Source organism: Ochotona curzoniae, unplaced genomic scaffold, assembly GCF_017591425.1.
Source record: "Ochotona curzoniae isolate NIBS_2020 unplaced genomic scaffold, NIBS_Ocur_1.0 contig_883, whole genome shotgun sequence".
Classification (NCBI taxonomy): Eukaryota; Metazoa; Chordata; class Mammalia; order Lagomorpha; family Ochotonidae; genus Ochotona; species Ochotona curzoniae.
The window spans coordinates 13,295,139-13,314,697 of record NW_024466599.1 but is presented as its reverse complement, the minus strand read 5'-3'; the positions used below and the strand labels follow the sequence as shown (position 1 = coordinate 13,314,697).

Here is a 19,559-nt window from a genome sequence, read left to right as displayed (position 1 = left end):
CCCCAGGTCAGCAGCTTGGCTTCAAGAGAGGTGGGGGTGCTATGAGGGGATACACAGGAAAAGCAGCTGCCTCTGAGAAAACCCCTGTCTTCCATCAGAGGAGTGGCCACAGCCCCACATCCCGCACGCCAGGGAGGGGCTGACACGAGCGGCAGGTTGGCGCTGTGGGGAGCTAGCGGCAGTCACCCAGCCCCAACCCTGGGATAGAGGGACAATGTGAAAGCGGCCAGGGCTGGGTGACCCTGGCAGAGACTCAGGGACCCCAGCTTCCTCTGGGGAGACAGCTTTCACAGGCCGCCCCAGCATCTGGTGGGGCAAACAATAGACCCAGGGTGTGGTCACACGGGTGCAGCCAGGGCTCTTTGAAAGGGCCAGGGCTGGGGTGAGGCATGCATCCGCCGTAGTGTGCAAATGCCAAGGTCAGTAACTGTCATGGCACTGGGGGCAGGATCGGGGCCCTGATGGGCGCCATGCCTGCCAGTCTCTAAGCCATGGACTCCACTCACATTATTCATTCAACACTCTCCACCAGAAGCCAGCTAAGCTCTAGGATATACAACAATGTGGTTTTTAAAATTATTTTTCACATTTATTTTTATGTATTTGTTCAAGAGGCAGGCACAGACAGAATGCCCTTCTGCTTGCTCTCTCCCCAGATGTCCACAATAGCCAGGTTGCACCAGGGCGAGGGCCAGGAACTTAATCCAGGTCTCCCATGTGAGTGGCAGGGACATGTGAGGGGAGGGAAGCAGGCACTCTGGGAAGGGCTGCTTGGTCATGTACTTGCCCCCGGACAGTGTCAGTGTGACGCCTCCCCCTCTTGCTGTTCCTCCCACCTTGTCCCCTGGGCTTGACCTCATGACCCTGTCTTACAGATGAACCAGGGAGGCACAGCTGATGAGGATGCACCTGCTGTGAGACAGTCATGAGGGATCTTCTAATATCTATTTAGAATTAGAAAGCTGGATGCCCAATTTTGTTGACAACATCCAGAGCATCATAAAAAGGAGCCAGCCGCACGTCTGCCTCCTTTGCTCTGTCAGGTCCGATCAGGGTACTGACTTTGGCCACAAAAAGCCTCTTCACGGCTTGTTTGGTCTCATGCTTGTTGGTCTTGACATTCGCTATGAGCACGAGTGTATTGTCTTCTATCTTCATCACAGATTCTGTGCTCAGGGGAACTTGACGGCATAGTGGTCAAGCTTGTGTCTCCAGAGGGCTCTATTCCAAGGGTATCTGGGCTGCCACAGGTGCCACATCTCTGGCCACCAGAGGCTGGGTGACATGTGGATCTTCTTCTCGTGGCTGTGGACACCTTTCAGCACCTTCTTGGCCACCAGAACCTTGGCTTTGGTTTTGACTTTGGGAGGGACAGAAGCTTTCTTCTTCGCCTTTAGCGCCACGCAGATGAAAAAAATACAAATGCCTGAAGGGTCTTTAGGGGTCTGTCAGCCCCCTCAGCCTCCCTGGCCCCCAGGAAACTGTAGCTGGCTGCTTTCATGTCATTTCTAGGAGGGCCTTTGCTTGCAGCAAGACCAGGACACAGTGACACCCCTGACAAGTACCATCGTCCCCCTAGTATCCCATGCGGGCTCCAGAACAGCTGCTCATGGACAGCTTGACTAAACTTACCTGGGAGTGTGGGACAGGAGCAGCTGTGTTACACTCCTGTCCAGGGCATCCATTTAGGGAGGAAGTTCCTTGTTACAGATGGAGAAACTGAGGCCAGAAGACAGAGCAATTAGCCTCATATAAGTAGGCAGAGCCTGGGTCCAAGCGCAACGTTCACCCCAACATGCCAGTTGCCAGCCAGCTGTGTCTGTACTCCCAACCCCACCCTGTGGAGTACAATGCAGGCCTTATCCCCAGGGGCTCATCCTTGCCTCTGTCTACCAAGGGTCAACATCGCGGCCCTCTTTGTTAGAGGGGACGAGGTCAAAGAGGTCTCTCCCCACAGAGCTCACACTGCCCAGGGGTGACACCCAAGCTGGGCACATTCAGGGGCTCTGGTATTTGGGGTTCCCAGATCCCCCAACATGAGTGTAGGAGGTTACTCCTTACATACCAGGGGGTGGGAGGCTGCTCCTACTTCAGCAACCACCTCCCTCGCCGACCCCAGCACTCTGGAATAGAAGGGACAAGCCCTCCAACTGGCCTCCGACCTGAAAATGGTTTTATTTTCTGCTCTTTTCCTGTTCAAAATAAATAGCCATGTGAACTCCAGACAGAAGGATGGGAGTGATTTCCACACAGGCCTCTTTCCTGGTGCGATAAGAGATAATGGATAGTTCAGCCAGTACAAAGGGATGGTCCTGGGGCCCCTGGGGATGCCCTGGCTGCTTCTGTGTTCATCCGTGGCACCATGTTTGCCCCAGCACCTGTGGTTCCAGCAGGCAAGAATGCAGCATCTGTTATGGAATTGTGTGTGTGTGTGTGTGTGGGGGGGTGCTCTCAGTGCTCCTGGCCCATGCACAGTCTGGCCTGCAACATGGGAGTACACCAGGAGGACTGGTGATTCTGGCGATGGCTTTCCTGTCCTTCTCCTTTGCACCCTCCCCCGAAAAAAACCACAAAAATCCAGGTGCCCAGACTGCCTGGGCTCATGTCTAGGGCAGCGTGCTTAGAGGGTCTAATGTTCCTGCGTGCTGGTGACACAGGGCCAGGTCACACCCTGCAGCAGCATTCCCACTTGGGGCTTCCATGTGCTCTCTGAGACCAGCAGGTCATGGTTCTTAGCTGAGCCTCTGATTCATGAATTCAACGTGAAGCAGCAGAATGGGAGGTGGCGGGGGCAGGCCTTGAACTGAGATGTAAGTCACAGAGCTGCAATGCCTATGGGGCAGGAATGCCTCCTTCTGCATGCACTGGTGTCCCTGGGGATGCCTGGACACACACCTGCTGGAAGCTGCTCGCTGCTGCTAAGTCCTTAGCTCTGGGCACTGTATCCTTGCCATTGAACAGCCCTCCACCTCCCCTTCCCCGCTGCAGGAAAATGCTGTCCAGCAGTGGCTGCCTCCAGTTTATGGAGATCAGACGGCAACACTGGCAGAGCCCTGTCCACCCCAAAGCCTCAGCCCCAATGTCCCAGGTTGGGACTGTTGCTTTATCCTGTGGAAAGTCCCCAAGTGCAAAGGCCAACAATTGATTCCAGCTGGGCCCATGCTGCTCACTCTGGCCGAGTTCCTGATACTTCCGGTCCCCTGATCCACCTCGGGATGCAATTGTCCTCGTGTTTGTGTCTGGGGCTGCTCCTTCCTGGTAGAGGAGTCAGCCTGCCAGTCAGCTGTCAGCTCCTGAGCCCTCCCAACTTTCCTTGCCTGATGGTGAGCCTCCCCTGGGGCTCATTAAAACTGCAGACAATGGTCCCAGACAAAGCACTGAGGGGCTCCTCCCTGCATGGCTAAAATGATCAGAGACAGACAGGGCGCTGGCGACCCCGGCTATCCCCCAGCTTTGCCCCTGACCTAGACTGTGTGATGTTCACATGGCCCCTGAGCGGCGCCGACACTGCTAGGGGGACAGACACTGGAACAGAATGGAGGGGAGTGTCATCAGTCTCCTGGGAGCCTTCAGCAGCCGCAGAGTCTTCAGCCAAACGCCAGGGTGAAGCCAGGCTGCTACACCCCCTGGTCCCAGAGTCCTCCAAGCTCCACATAGTGGTCCAGAGAGAGCAGTCTGCCTGCCTTTTCTGGCTTTACGTCATGCACACAGAGAGTGGGAGCCACCTCAGGGGGTGCATGCCTGGACCAACCACATTCTACCTCAGGATCACCACTGCCATGGCCACAGCCACTACCTCCTTTGGCCCCTGCCCTTCTATAATGACTGGTCTCACAGCTGTGACCTCTTTGCTTCTCCTTCCAGGTCACACTCATTCTTGGTGTTGGACACAGTCCAACTTCTATATTATTCCCTGGCATCCAGAATGTAATTTTCATGGATCCTTTGCCTTCTTTTAAGATTTATTCATCTATTTATGCATTTGAATGAAAGAAAGAGAAAGCAAGATTTTCCATTCTCTGATTCACTCACTAAATGGCTGTTTAGCCAGGGCTGGGCCAAAGCAAAGCCAGGAGCCTGGAACTCCTTTGTGATCTCCCATGTGAGTGGCAGGGGCCAGACACTTAGGCCATCACCTTTGTTCCCAGGCACAGTCAGGCGGCTGGACTGGAAGTGGAGCAGTCAGGTCTCAAACCCATGTTTGGATCTGGGATGTCATTGTAAAGCAGTGACTGTTTAATCTGCTATTGCAAAGTCACTCCCCCCACCTTCACACTTGTCTTTTTTTTTTTTTAATTCTGGAGAGATATACCCGGGATTAGGGACCCAACAGGAAAAATTGAATAAGTATTTTGACAGAAGGCCTGGCAGCCACTCTGCATCAGTTTGTCCCTCCAGCAGGTGTCCAAGGTGAACACCTGATTTGGACAGCAGGCATAAATAGCAGCCATGTCACAGTCAAAAGGTCCCTAACCTGAAGCATCTCCAGGCTACTGCAAGGCAGGGCAGGGACTTGGTACAAAAGATTTGATCCAAGGCTCGGGAAGGGAAAGTGGCTGACCCTACCTACAAGGACCCAACTCCCAGCCCCTGTCTGCTATTGAAGCTCTTCTAGGAGCTGGGGGACAGAGAGCAGGATGGCTTCAAGTCATATACAGCCTAGTCAGGCAGGGTGGCTGCATGAAGGTGATCCTAGGACCAGAAGTTGGCCTTGAGTTATTCCTCAGGCAATTGGACAGGCCTTGGTTAGACTAGGCCCTCAGGAAGCTCACCAGTAAGTCAATTGATCATCTGCAAAGACAATTGCTGGAAAGGCAGGGACTGGAAAATATAGGAATCCCCTCCCTTCTACTGAAACATGGAAAGTTCTGGCAGCAAGAGAAAGGGAAGAAAACAAAAGGCAGTAAGTGGACACTGTGACAGAAAGTAGCAGACAGGAAGGGCTCTTCGCCCAGGCCACTCCCAGGCCCAAAGCTGTCTGCACACAAAAGGGAGTGGAGCTGTGTCTTGTGCCCACACTTCCCTCCCCTTCCGGGGATCCCAGAGACACAGACTCAGGCTGACTCCATAGGTCAGCAAACTTTCATCAGACACCCCGTCTGCAGGAAGCCACCTGTGAGGCCCCAGGACACAGGGATGGGCACCAGCCCCAGCCTCTGAACAAACAGATGGACTAAGGCAAGCCTGGGGGTTCTGGAAATGGAGGGTTTCCTTCTGAGGCTTCAGGAAAGGCTGCCAGATCTTGTAGCACTCAAAGGTGGGACTAGGGGAAAATGGGGCTTCTAACCCAGCCCACAACCATCTTTCTTCTCTTGCTTTTCACTTTCTACCCTGACCAAGCTCAAACCGAACCCAACTCAACAACCAACCCAGCTCAGTGGTCAATCCAAGTTCAATGACTCAAAGATTTGAGCAACTCTTCCCGGGGCTTGCCCACATCTGAGATCAACCTCAGGCTTCTTGCTGCAGCCTTTAGCAAAGGGGGGTCATGCGGAGCCCTTTTCTGAGAGATTTGCCTATTGACCCATCACACCAGGCTCAGTAAGGGTGGAAGGCAGACTGGCTAGATAGCACTCCCTTCCACCTCCAGCCCTTTGACCAAGGTGCTAATCCATTCATGGGGTCAGAGCCCTCAAAACTTACTTTCCCAAGACCATGCTGCTTAATACTGTGACCCTAAGGGTTAAAAGCTAACATCCCTGAGCCCGGCGCAGTGGCGCAGTGGCGCAGTGGTTAAGGTCCTCGCCTTGCACGCCCGGGATCCCATATGGGCGCTGGTTCTAATCCCGGCAGCCCCGCTTCCCTTCCAGCTCCCTGCTTGTGGCCTGGGAAAGCAGTCGAGGACAGCCCAAAGCTTTGGGACCCTGCACCCGCGTGGGAGACCCAGAAGAGGCTCCTGGCTTCAGATCGGCATAGCATCGGCCGTTGTGCTCACTTAGGGAGTGAATCATCGGACGGAAGATCTTCCTCTCTGTCTCTCCTCTCTGTATATCTGCCTTTCCAATGAAAAAATAATAAAAATAAATCTTAAAAAAAAAAAAGCTAACATCCCTGTTGAAGGAGTCAGTACCGTGCAAACCACAGCAGCCCTGCTTATTTAAATTATGAGCTGAGAAACAATATGTAAGTCCCTGGAGAAAGAGGCCTGCTGGGGATTTGTTCTAGGGTAGAAGACTGAAGTTTCTTCATAAATTGTCAACCTCAGAGGTTCCTTGTCCCCTGAACTCTTTTCTAGAGCTCCTGTGCACCCAAGAATACTCACATCTCCTTGGGATAGCCACCAAGACCCGACAAGGTCTGCCTTCCCCCACTCCAGTTGGCTCTGTTACTTCACATGTGCCTTGTCCCCCAGAAGGCTGAAATTGACCGCTGGGTCCAAAATGGATTGAGCTTTTTGGCTCCAGTTCAGCTCTGCATTGATTGGTCCTTTTCCCAGGATAACCTATTAATTTCATCTCCAAACATTCAACTCAAACTTAGCTCTTTAGCGACATAGTAGATGAAGCCCAACGGAGAGAAGGCAGAATGGAATAACCTTTGTATATTGGGCTACAAATTTGTGTATCACTCACTCTGTGAAATTACTGTTGGGAATGAGAGAAATAAATGGACCCAAGCCTGTTTAATTTTCCAAGTTCAAGGAGACTGTTCCGAAGGTATACTCTCAAGAGGGTGAAACCGAAAGGATGCCTTGAGGCATTCTAGCACCTTCATCCACATAATAAAGTGCAAACGTCATGGGGGCATTTGAAGACACCACCATCAAATAAGCCCCAAGGCAGAAGTGAGGCACCATGATGCTCCTCCTTTCTTCTCTTCTGTTCCTTCCAGAGTCTCAAAGTCAAGTCTAGCAATGGAAGCAGGTAAAGAATTAGTTAAGTGAGTCTGTAGAACATTTTCCCTCCTGCCTTCCCTCCCCCATACTATCCCTGTGAGGCAAGTGGTGCAAAGACAAAAGTGTGGAAACATCAAGGTGGCCTGGAAGTTTCAGTCCCCCACCTCCAACCCTGAGAGCACCCCTGGGAGACTCAGCCCTTTCTAGGATCTCAGCAGACCCTCCAACTCTGACTCAGCCAGGGTAAGCAGTGAGTGGGAGGGCAGGCTGGTCAGGACAGGAGGCCAGCCTATGGCGTTGGCCCACACTAAGCAGCACCCATAAATAGCAGGTGCGACCACGCAGGGTGTCCTGGGGTTGGGGGAGACCAGAGAGGGCTCCTCCCAAGCTGCGTTTGTGGGGCTTTTTGATGTTTCCTGAAATAGGCATCAGCTGGAACATGTTGAAAAGGTCCTACCTTATGTAAGTGTCATGTCTAAAATAGAAACTGCCTATGATGTTCCACTCTCTAAGAAACAGGCCTTCCGAGATCCTTTTGTCCCAGGAAGATGGGGCAAGACTGGGAAGGCGGAGGCTTGGCGAGATGGGAACTAACTGCTTATTTTCAGCATCACAGACTCCAAGGTTGGGGGATCCAACAGTTCCCCCCACCAACAGTCCTGTGCCTCCGGCAGGACCATGCTTAACAGCTGAGCGAAAGGGCCTATCTCTACCTGGCAGGTTCAGCATTAGGCTCTCATGACCTGCACTGGCTGCTCTGGGTAGTAATGCCTGGTCTGCGTGCTCTACCTGCTGTGGTTGAGGGTGACCGCACCCTGTGTTCGCACTGTTTCCACTGACACTAGGTTCCAGTTTTCCCACCTCAGCATCACTGTCTCCACATTCTTCAGCAGCAACATGTTGGCATTTCTCCTACCGTGGCCCCCCTTAACCTGCAGACCCACAGCACCAGGTAGATGGCAGGTGTGCAGTGGACACCTGCTGGATTGGGCCAGCCCAGTCCCTAGTGGCCCCACCTAGCTGCCACACACCCTGAACTGGCACTTGGCAGTTTGCCTGCCCCTTGGTGTCCCAGTGCCTGCTTAGGCACCGTGTTCCTTTGTGATCTGAAGCCTCCCTCAAACTTTGCTCCATAGCCCCTCAAACTAAATAGATTTCAAAAAGGGAGATCACTGGAAAGACGTGTGACTTTTCACTTTTTTTTGTCTGGTCCAGGCAGAGGGGACCTAGAGTTATCTTCACATGCCACCTCCTCTCCCCAGCCCAGTGCATTGCCATTACAACACGTGGCCAGTTGTGCCTCTGTCCAACAGCCCTCCCAGCTCCTGTCATCTCTGACTGTCAGGTGACCCGTGTGCAGCAGGCTCAGCCTCTCCCTCCCTGAATCTGCCACCCTGGGAGTCCAACCTCCACAATGGGGTCCTGGTGCAAGTCACAGGATGGAGGTGGGGGACACAGCGGAGGATGTCCTTGACCTCTAACCACACAGGAGCCTGCATCTGGCACTGAATCAGGGTGAGGCCCCACAGCTACCTTCCTGCTATCTTGCTTTGTTTTTTGTTACTAACAATCAATGCCACAGTCATAAAGAAGAGAGATTTATTTTGACTCACAAATCTCATCCAAGGTTGAGAGTAGGCATCATGTAATGGCTTGCAGCTAGCAGAGTCTTGAAGCTACATATGGCAAGAGACAGGGAGTGGGGACATGCTTCGTGTGTGTGTGTGTGTGTGTTTAGGTCTCTCCCTCCCTTTAGAGAGCCATCAGGATTCCATCATGGGTGCCCCATCCTCAGGTCCTGATCTAATCCCAGGTACCTGCCAAGTGTCCCCTCTCAACACTAGAGTCAGATCCCATTTCTACCTCCAAGACCTCCCAAAGGGCATGCAAAGAGGACACACTCGCTGTTCATGAACTTGGAGAGGCAGTATTCCCCTCCAGTGCCGATCTCTGTGTCCTATGCCTTCAGGGGCCTTCCTAGAAGCACGTCGCTGCATTTAGGGTCTACCCTAACTCAGAGTGACCTTGTTTTCACTGAATAGTGTCTGCAGCTTCCACATAAAGCCATGTCACATGGAGCAGGGTTTAGGAAGTGAGCAGATCATTGAAGCAGGCACCCTTCAATAGCACAGTGAAGCACGTGGAGGGGCAGTGCAGAGCACAGGGTAGGCTGTTCATCCCCAGCTGGCTGGCCTGGTCAGCCAAGCTGCAAGCTGCATAGGGTACTTGGACATGCTTCCTGGCGTGAGTGAACCTTGTGGGCTGGTTTCCTTAAATTTCAAGGCTGGGTCAGAATCAGAGAGTCTGCTGGGAACCCCAAGGAGGCCGAGCACCCCCAGAAACACTGGGTGTCTTGGGTCCCCTGCTACTCAGATGGGAGACCTGGGTGCCCTCAGGAGGCTAAAATTTCTAGGTTATGTTGACCTGGGACCTCCACCCAGGTCTTGCGGCCTCAAATCCCACACAATTCTCTTAGCAAAACATGCCTCATGGGGACTACATATCTCCCACTACATGACTGAGCAAAGGGCAAATGGGAAGGAATGGTCTATCGGCCTGATGTACTAAACCTCCAACAAAGCTTGTATCCTTTGGGGAAACACCCTGAAGTTGGTGAGGTCTGGATGTGGCATAGAGTGGGCCAAGTCTGGCATGCCTGGAGCTTGAGAGCTGGGGAGACATAAATTAGGGTGGTGGGCAACCTAGACATTTCCATCAAAGGGTCTGAGCCTTTTCTGTAGGCCTCAGGGAGCCAGGAAGGTGCCTGGATGAGTGACAATGAGTCCAGTGAGCAAAAAGGATCACCCAGAGCCAGCATGATGGACAGAACAGAAAGGATACAGGCAGCTGAGGGAGGCAGGCCCCGGGAGGCAGGTGTATACAGCCCTGAAGCTCCCCAGGCTGACCGTGCAGCCTCTGGTAGCCCTGACTCTGCATGGCTCTCTGCTTGGATCCTGGCTGCTATGGAAGAAGGAGTTTACAAGCCATGTGACTACAACTGCTAGTGTCCCTGCTGACCCTGGGGCTCCGGGTGGTGCCAGATTCCATCACAGCAGGTAGAGGTATTTGTTCAAGGACTCTAGAACCCAGGAGCCCCACTGCGAAGCTACAGTGTCAGGGAGGAGCCAGGGCCTGATACTTGGGGAATCTGGTGGTTCAACAAGGTAGCTGCTGTGGAGGTGGAGAGGGGCAGGTCCTTCCCAGAGTTCTGCAGAGGATCCACACAGTTTGTCCATGTACATGATGAGCACTATCCACAGCCTCACACAAGTCCCAAGCAGAAATCAGACACTGTGGGCATCTTGTCTACCAGCAGTCACTCTGGTTCTTACTACCCAAGTCCTTGATGGCCGGGGAGTCTCTTGTCCGATGGCCTGCTACAGGGCGATCAAGGCATTGAACCTGCCTCTATCTGAAGGTATTAAGTGCATTTTAGAAGCCTGCTCCACATGGCATGGTGTGATAGAGAAGGTGGTAGACAGTTTAGAAGGTACTCCAGGCTTGGGTGATAGGAGCAGGCCTCTCTTACGAGGGCAAACTAAATTAGATCCAGGCCTGCACCACACGCACATCTGGAGCAGTGGAGCAAGTGCAAGGACCCTGGGTCAGAAAGAAGCTTGGCCAGAGTGGAGGGCAGCATAAGGACAGAGGCTGGAGTGTTGTGCGCCTCAGGTGAAGCTGCTGCCTACAACACTGACATCCCATTTGGGCACCCGTTGGTGTCCCAGATGACCAACTTTTGATCCAGCTCCATCCAAATGTGCCTGGGAAAGCAGAGAAAGGTGACTTGTTCCTGAGCCCCAGCTACCCAGATGAAGCTCCTATGACTTTGATCTGGCCCAACTCCAAAGATTGTAGTCATTTGGGAATAAACCAGTAAATGGAAGGTCTCTCATTTCTCTCTCTAAATCTTTCAAATAAGTCAAGAAATCTTTTGTAGCAGAGTAGATGGGAAGAGGAGGAGTGAAAGGTCAGAGGGCAGGGAGCCCAGGACAGAATGTCTCATGGTCACGGGAAGGAACTTGGGTTTTGTTTCAAAGGCAATGAGAAACCACTGGCAGATTCACATCAAAGGATCACTCAACATGAGTAGTCCTTTGGTTTTGAAATTTTATATTACTTATTTGAGAAGCAGTATGACAGAGAAAGGAGGAGAGAGAGCTGTCCAGTGGTTCACTCTACAGCCCCAGTATCCCTGAGTCAGGCTGAAGGAGCCCAAGACACGAGCTGTTCAAGTGATGATGCTGTTTCCAGCTCTGGCTTCCTGTTAGTGCACAGCCCCAGGAGGCAACAGGTGATGGCAGCTCCTGTTCTTGGGTACCCTGCTACTCAGATGGGAGACATGGGTGGAAGCTGGCTCTTGGCTTCGGCCCAATTCCCATTGTTGCAGGAATCTGGGGGAATGAATCAGAGTTGGGAGATTTCTTTCTCTCATTCTCTCAAATAAAATGGAAATAAATGCACATGTTTTGTAAATTTTACCCTGGAGGGCTGAATGGAATAGGGACTGTGGAGAAGCAGGGAGATATGCTGGGAGGCAGGTGCAGTCAGATGGGGGAAGTGGGGTGAGAGGACTTGGGGGTAGGAGGGTTAAATCACCATTGTGAGCTCTGCCCTGGTGCAGATTGCATTTAGAAGATGAGCTCAGAACTTTCTAACTGGTTAGATTTGGGGAATAGGTCATGCAGGGCTTAAACATCCCTCCAAATTCAATCCTACCAGGAACCTCAGAATATAACCTTCTTTGGAACAGGGTCTGTGATGGGTCAAACAGATAGAGGCTCACCTAAAGTCTCATGGCAATGATGATGGATTAGGATGGAGGCTGGATCCAGTTGTAGAATCTGAAGATGGAGTGGTTGGATCAGGCAGTGTGAGCAGAGCCCCAATGGCTGTGGAAGTGACCAACTGTGATTGCCCTTCGTCCTCCTGGTCTACAGGGTCATGTTCTGCTCTTGCAGATTTGACCAAATGTTAGACTAGTAGGGTCACTCAGTCTTGGACCATGAACCTGCAGACTTCAAAGTAAAATTAATCTTCTCTCCTCTGTAACTCCTCACACATAGTTTGGTTAAAGTAATGTGCAGCTAATGAACATGGGGCCTTTGCAGATGTGTATAAGAGAAGGCATACTAGATCAGGCGCACCTCAGTTCCTGGCATCTGTTCAGAGTTTAAGGCAGAAAAAAGTAGGGAGGGAGAGCATAGGCAGTCCTATTTGCTTTTCTTACTTTTTTTTTAGGACACCTAATCACTTTAAATCAAGACAAAGTCCTCCCAGATGACCTAAGCCCATCTCCTCCTGGGCTTTGCTGGCTATAACTGTGCTTCACGTACACCTCTACCTGCACCACCTGGAAAGCCAAAGAAGAGAAAATGTTCCCCTTTTAGCTTTGAGAGCTGAACGCAGCAAGGGAAAATGACAGCAAGGATGGTGGGCCTCTTGTCCAACAGCCTACCACAAGAGTGGTCATTGCCTTGAGTCTTCCCTCTGCTGGCATTGGCTCCATCTCAGAATCCCATCTTCCCCTCTACCACCCCCTGAGTTATCTCACACCAACCCTGCAAAGTGGAAAGACCAGACATGACTTAATGCCATGTTACCAGTGAGGAGACAGACCCACCCCTCAGACAGGACTTGCCCACAATCATACAAGTCTATGACCGAGCCAAAGAGGTTCCCTGGCTCCCAGCTCTGCTCATGCATGCCCTGTAAGACAGTGTCCTCCAAGCCAAGTCCTAGTTTCTGCAGGAGGCAGGCAGGCTCCTAACTGCCTTGCAAAGGCCAGACTCTTGGACTCTGAGCAGCTCTTGCTATGTCCTACTGTGGGGCTTAGTCCAGGCCCCTCCTACAGAGGCCACTTGGTGAATTGAATCAGTACATGTCCCTGCTGCCTAGGAGAGTGAGAACTGTTCTTGAAGCAGGCTGACTTGGCAGATCAGAGGGGAAAGTCAAGGCAGCTCTGTCGGAGCTGTGGGAGGCCTGTTCTTGTGTCATATTGGGAATGCTTTCGGTTGGTGAGGGAGGCCGGGAGTGATGTTTCAGGCAGAGCCTGATGAAGAGGACACAGTTCCTGCTCAGTGATTGGTGAGCCTGTGCTGGGGCCCAGCACACATGCTCCTTAGCTGAACTGCTGGATCCAGATCACTCCACCTGCCTCACCTGGCAAAGTGGGAAAGGAGTTTGGCTCTGGGATGAGGGGAGTGGCTGGCTCAGGGCTCCATGGAGAGGAGGGCTGGCAGCATTGTGGCACAGCTTGTTAAGGCAGTCCTAGCAATGATGGCAGCCCACATGAGAGTATTGGCATGAACCCCAGCACCTCTGCTTCCAATCCAGCTTCCTGCTAGTGCATCCTGGGAGACGGCAGGTGGCTGAAGTGCTTGATCCCCTGTCACTTGTGTGGAAGACTTGGATGGAATTCCGGGTTCTTGGCTTTAGTCTGGCCCAGCCCTGTCTGTAAGAAGTGAACCAGCAGATGGAAGGTCTATCTGTCTCTCTTTCTTTCCCTTTTCACCACTCTACCTTTAAACAAAATAAACATAAAAAAAAGACTGAATTAGGACATGCAGCACCCAGGCAGCCAGTGGTGGTGGAGGCCTCACTAACTCCTCTGCCCAGCCTCCAGCCTTCCAGCCACCGCCCCTTGATCCTGACAGCAGGTCCTTCTATGCCTAAGGACCAAAGAGGGACTGCAAATCCACTCTGCAGGGAGCCCAGTGCCTCGGGCTGGGCTGGCATTGCCAAGGTCAAGAGTGGCCTTTCTTCTCAGGGCATGGTGCAGAGCATGACCAGGTTTATACAAGGAATGATTGACCTAACCATGACTGTTCAGATGCAAAGAAAAATGCCACTGGAGGTGAGCTTGGTCAAGACTCCATTCCGTGTTAACCAATTCCTGTTTTCTGGGCATTCAATAGGACTGCACTTTCCACTCTCCCCTGCAGTGGCTTGGGGTCCATGCAACTAAGTTCTGATCAATGGAATAAAGTATCTGTCACTGAACTAGTATGGCAAGTTCACAGCACTGACGCTGGCACCTGGGAATGTAGGGAGGGAGGGCTCAGCTCCACTCGGCTGGGAAGCTGCTTGGGGCACAGGTGCAGGAGTGAGCTGTGCCCAGGTTCACCTCTGGGTTCTGCCACTTCTTAACCATATGACCTCAAGCCAGTTACTTAACCTCTTTGAACCTACTTCTTCCTCTATGAAAAAGGAATCGGCTAATATGTACAAAGTTATGGCAGAAATTCAGTTGGGCAATGCCCTAAAAAGTTCTTAGTAGGGGGCCTGGCACACAGAGGATTATATAAATAGTTCCTGTTGTTATTGTACTGAATTGAAAATAGTTTAAAAGATTACTCATTTTTAAGCTTTTATCTGTTTAAAATGGTATGATTTATTTCATAAATAGCATGAATGGAAACAGACAAAAGAAAGCAAGCAGGCATTTGGCTCCCATCAAACCCTGGACCAAGTTACCAGAATAGAAGTTCAAAGCCAATGGCCTTGGAGAACAGCATGTTCTGAGAACCGCACAGGCAGAAGAACAGGGAGGCCTGGCTGTTAACTGGATTGAGGGCAGCCTGACCTGGCCAGCTCCACACCGTGGGTGGCAGGGCTGGGGGGGTGAGGAGTGGGAGAGCGGCCACAACACCCAGCCAGGGCTGCAGGGACAGGCCTCTTGCACTGTCCACTCTCAGTGCTAAGTCCTGCAATCATTGGCCAGGCACAGGACAGCTCTGTCCAGCTGTGGCCTATGCTGTTCCCATTTGTCATGTGAGTGGTTCCAATAGACCTGCAATGAGATCTCACAGGGGCTTTAATTTGCATTACCCTGATGACTACCAACAGCAAACATATTTCCATGTCCTTATCTTCCATCCATCTGCTCAGGAATGCCTTTCATCGCTCTCTCATTTGGAGTGTTTGTCTTAATTACTGAAAGCTCTAGACACATCTATCAGATAGTGAATTCTGGAACTTTCTCCCAGTATCCAATTTGTCTTTTTACCATTCCCCCCCTTAATTTAAAGGGATAGAGAAAAAGAGGTGGCGGGGGGGAGAAAGAGAGAGATCTCCTGTGTTCTCCTTTACTTCCCAAATACTCACAACACCAGGGCTGCACCAGGCCAAAGCTGAGGGCTGGGAACTTCGTCTGGGTCACTGGGGACCCACTACTTGAGCCACTATCTGCTGGCTCCAAAGGTGCTCATTATACGGAAGCTGGACTCTGGGATAGAGCCAGAACTCGGTCCTGGATACACAAACATGGAATCTGAGGTACCAAGTGGCATCACAATTAAGACATCAATTGTCCATCCCTCTTTTCGCCATTCAATAGGGTCAGAGAGTGTTTTTCTTTCTTTCTTTCTTTCTTTCTTTCTTTCTTTCTTTCTTTCTTTCTTTCTTTCTTTCTTTCTTTCTTTTTTTTTTTGATTTATTTATTTTTTACTTGAAAGAGTTACAGACAGAGAACTATAGAGGACTCTTCCATCTACTCATCCATTCCCCATCGATGTGAAAGTTGGGAGCCACAAGCTTCTTCTGGGTCTCCCATATAGGTGCAGGGTCCCAAGGTCTTGAATCATCCTCAGCTACCTGCCCAGGCCATAAGCAGCAAGCTAGATTGAAAGTGGAACAGCTACGACTCGAACCAGAGTCTATAAGGATGCTAATACTGTAGACAGAGGATTAGCTGGCTACACCACTATGTCAGTCCCAAAAGGTTTTCTGATGAAATCTACATCGCCAACTTCCCCTTTGGTGGATTAAGCTTCTGGTGTCAGGTGCCATGCTCTCTCAGACTGGCTCAATGGAGCTCACTGTGCAGGGCCTGCCCCCACCTCCACACACCTTGGCTGTGGTCACTAGTGCCCTGTGCTTCACTCACTGCTGGTGACCGTCACTGTCTCCTCTCCAAGAGCTCCTCTCCTGAATACTACAGAGGGACGCAAACTGGCCAGCTGTGCCCAGGACACTGAAGCTTCCACCTAGACCCTAGCAGCTGCCATGCCAGAGCCCCAGTTTTGGAGAACAGTTTCTTGCCACAGGCCACTCTCAAGTTAGAGTTCAGCAAGGGAGGGGAAATGCATGCTAAATTGAAGCCTGGAGACCATCCATGATAGCCCAGGTCTTCAACCACCAACCCCTACTCTGCAGTGGTTGCTATGGTCCTGGGGTCCTCTACTGGCTTGTCCCCAGACCCTATGGGAAAAGCAAACAGAAAGACAAGCCAAAGGTTTGTGAGTTCTTTTGGCTGAGTCTTCAGACTTGGGAAGTTACGTTGTAGAAACTTCTAGAAAAGTCCTATTGAGTCACCCCCTCTACAATGCCACTCCATGATCCATGAGATTAAGACTCTGAGACCTAACATGGAGATTCAACTCCTCCACACAAGGAAAGGCTGATCAACCTCCACCCCACTCATGTCAACGTCTAGTTATTGATTAGATCCTGCTGGCTACTTGATTGTCAAGCGCCAAAGCCTCCCAGTACTGGAATAGCAAGCTAGGTGGTTTACTGGAACATCCGTGGCTGACCCAGCAAGACTTCTACCTGTCAGCCAGACGGCCTCCTGAGAATGACTAGGCAAAAGCGATCCTGGATTTAGACCAAGAGGGCAGCAGCCCTCCAAAAGGCCAGGAGGGGCTGGCTGGTTTTTTGGGGGGAAGAATGGGAAGGCTGGCTGCAGGTTGGGCCTTGGTAGACCTGGAGCCTAGAGGAACCCACATCTCCCAGAACACATGGCTCAACCTTGCCACCCACAGAGAAGCAGGTCCCAGGCGGCGGACGTGGCTGCTGGCCAATACTTCAGAGCCTGTCGGGGTTGCAGAACGTCAGCATGAGCCCTTGAACAATGAGGCTCGCGCCAAAGGAAAACAGAAAAGGACACCTGTGCACATTTCACCGTACTTAACACGCAGGGGACTGACTCTTCAACTCCATCCTCCAAGTCTATAGAAAGGTGTGTGCGTGTGTGTGTGTGTGTGTGTGTGTGTGTGTGCGTGTGTGTGCGTGTGTGTGCGTGTGTGTGTGTGCGTGTGTGTGTGTGTGTGTGTGTGTGTGTGTGTTTATCCCTGAGCAACAAAAGACACCATAAACAATGTGAAAAGATGAGTGGCAAACTGAGGGAAACACCTGATATCCACATAAAAGACAACAGTTTTATGCAAATAAAGAAGGAGCTGCTAAGGGTTAGAAAAAGAGTCAAGCATCCCACAGTGAAACAGAATGTACAAAAAAGATTAAAACGTATTCATAACGAGAGAGATGCCAGTTAAACCTACTCTGAAAAACTGCTTCTTCACTATGACTTCAGTGACACAAACCTGCAAGTTTGACATCGGATGCTTTTGGAGATGCCATGGCATTCCCATTTTTGGCAATGTGGGCCACCCCGTGGAGAACACAACCATGGAGAGTCACTTGTGCAGCAGTGTCCTCCTTGCCCCCTGCCCCCGGCAATGCTTCCCCCACAGAGATCTGTCCCAGAGGAATGTTTGCAAAGACACCAAAAGACACGGGCAGCAAGCTACCCAATACAGGACACCACGTCCCTCCACTCACCAACGAGGTCATGGTCGGGTATCCAGAAAGCAAGCATGCTACAGCTGTGACAAGTAATGAGGAATGCATCCACTGCTGGCATCAGTCAGTCACTGAGGGAAGTAAACAAAGCCACGTGCAGAGTAGTGTTTATATGAACTACTTTGATCTGAGAGAGGAGAAACTCAGACATACCCAGGGCGGTAAACTGAAAGTTTGCTTCCCATTGAATTAACAGATTGAAACCCTGACCCTCAAAGCTATGGTCCTTAAAGAAATAGTTAATTCTGTGGCCAAGCAAAAAGACTTAGGGAGAACCTAAAGCTACTCACCTGACTTAAGCTGAAGACTCCTGGGACCAGGTCAGGGGGACTCAAGAGCTAACCTGAATGAGATCTCACCAGCAGGAGATGGACAATCTGAACCAAAATTAAAAAAAAAAAAAAAATCCACAACCGTTCAAGGCATCATGATTATACGCAAACCTGCACATCAGAACAGCGTGCCACCGCCCCCCCTCCTCGAATGTTTTGATCACTTCTGGAAGATTGAAAGGAACTGACTCATGAATTGGACCTCGAGATAATCAATCAAGGTAATTAATGAGAAAAATAGCTCCTCATTACTAATTCTCACCCCATTCAAGCGTTGGCATTCCCATATAGCAGCCAGTTCATGTCCTAGCTGTTCCACTTCCCACCCAGCTCCCTGCTTGTGTCCTAGGAAAGCAATAGAAGATGGTCCAGAGCCTTAGGACCCTGCACCTGCATGGGAGACCTGGAAGAAGCTCCTGGTTCCTGGCTTAGGATCAGCTCAGCTTCAACCACTGCAGCCATTTTGGGAGTGAACCAGCAGATGGAAGATCTTTCTCTGTCTCTATGTAAATCTGCCTTTCCAATTAAAAAAAAAAAGTATTAGAGAACTATTTCAACTAATAAATAAAGAATAAAATAAAGAGCTGCAACATTACTATTGTGTACACTCATGAGGGGCAGAGGCCCTGGGGCATCTGACAGATTCACACAGCCCCCATGGAGAAGTCTGCCAAAAAACACAGGCTTGAGCCTAGGGCACCCTCTGAGATAACCACTGGCTCACAAGCAACAACACCAGGGAGAGAGGAAAGCGTGCCCTGGGAACAGTCCCAGGAACCCAAGCTGTGCGCTTAGCGTTTACACATGCAGACAGGGAGCATGGAGTTAGCAGAGCCCAGTCCCGCATCAGAACTCCAGGGCTCAGGTCTGGCCTTCAACCATCCCAGCCTCTCCCGTGCTGGCCCTTGGAGGCAGCAGTGATGACTCATGGGAGCTGGACCCCTGGCATTCACGTGAGAGACCTGCACTGTGTTCCCAGCTCCCAGCTTTGACCCAACTGCAGCCAGCACAGGCGTGGCGACTGAGCAAACAGCTGGTGTCTCTCTCTCTCTCTTGCTCTCACTCTCCCACTATCTTCTTCTCTCAAATAAATAATGTTTTAAAATCTATGTCCACAGGAAGAGAGGCTGTTGAAGAAATACTAAAACTCCTGGCTCCTGGCTTTAGACTTGGCCAGTTTCGGCTGATGTGGTCATTTGGGAAATAAAGCAGTGAATGGAAGATCTCTTTCTCTCAACCTCTCTAACTGCCTTTTGATTAAATAAATAAACCTTTAAAAGAAGAAAAAAAAATCTTCCTGGGTCCCCGGTTCCCAATCTCCCTGAAGCCGAGAGCTACAGCCCTTCCCACCATTTCTGCATCATCAGCCTTCTCATCCTTTCCCACCCAAGCCTTCACTCAACTGTGCACTTTGCTATGATGTCCACAGCAGGCAGAGTGTGCCCACTGCTCACCCTGTTAACCTCCCCTCTGGCAAGGCCCAGCTCCAGTGCGATCTCACCAAGAAGCCCTGCTTCTTTCTTTCCCTTACCTTCAGCCAAGCCCTTGGCCTTGCAAGGCAACAGCCCTTGCTGTAGCCCACCATCTGCTTTGCAAGTGGCCATCTGTGTCAGATATTGACCCACTCAAATGACCATGACTTTGTGAAGTTGATGCAGGCCTATGCTGGACCTCCAGCTTACACATCTCCACTCTGCTCCCTCTGCCTTCCCCCCTCCAGGGAGGTGCCTGGGACCCCTAAACATGGGCTTCTGATGGTCCCATCACAGATCCTTCCAAGCCAGCCACACACCTGGACTATGACTGGG

The 19,559-nt window shown here is 51.2% G+C and overlaps 1 pseudogene; it reads right to left on the bottom strand.

Moving 5' to 3' along the window:
• Positions 1 to 954: 954 nt before the first annotated feature.
• Positions 955 to 1,906, bottom strand: LOC121165423 (annotated as a pseudogene).
• Between the last annotated feature and the right edge of the window lie 17,653 nt (positions 1,907 to 19,559).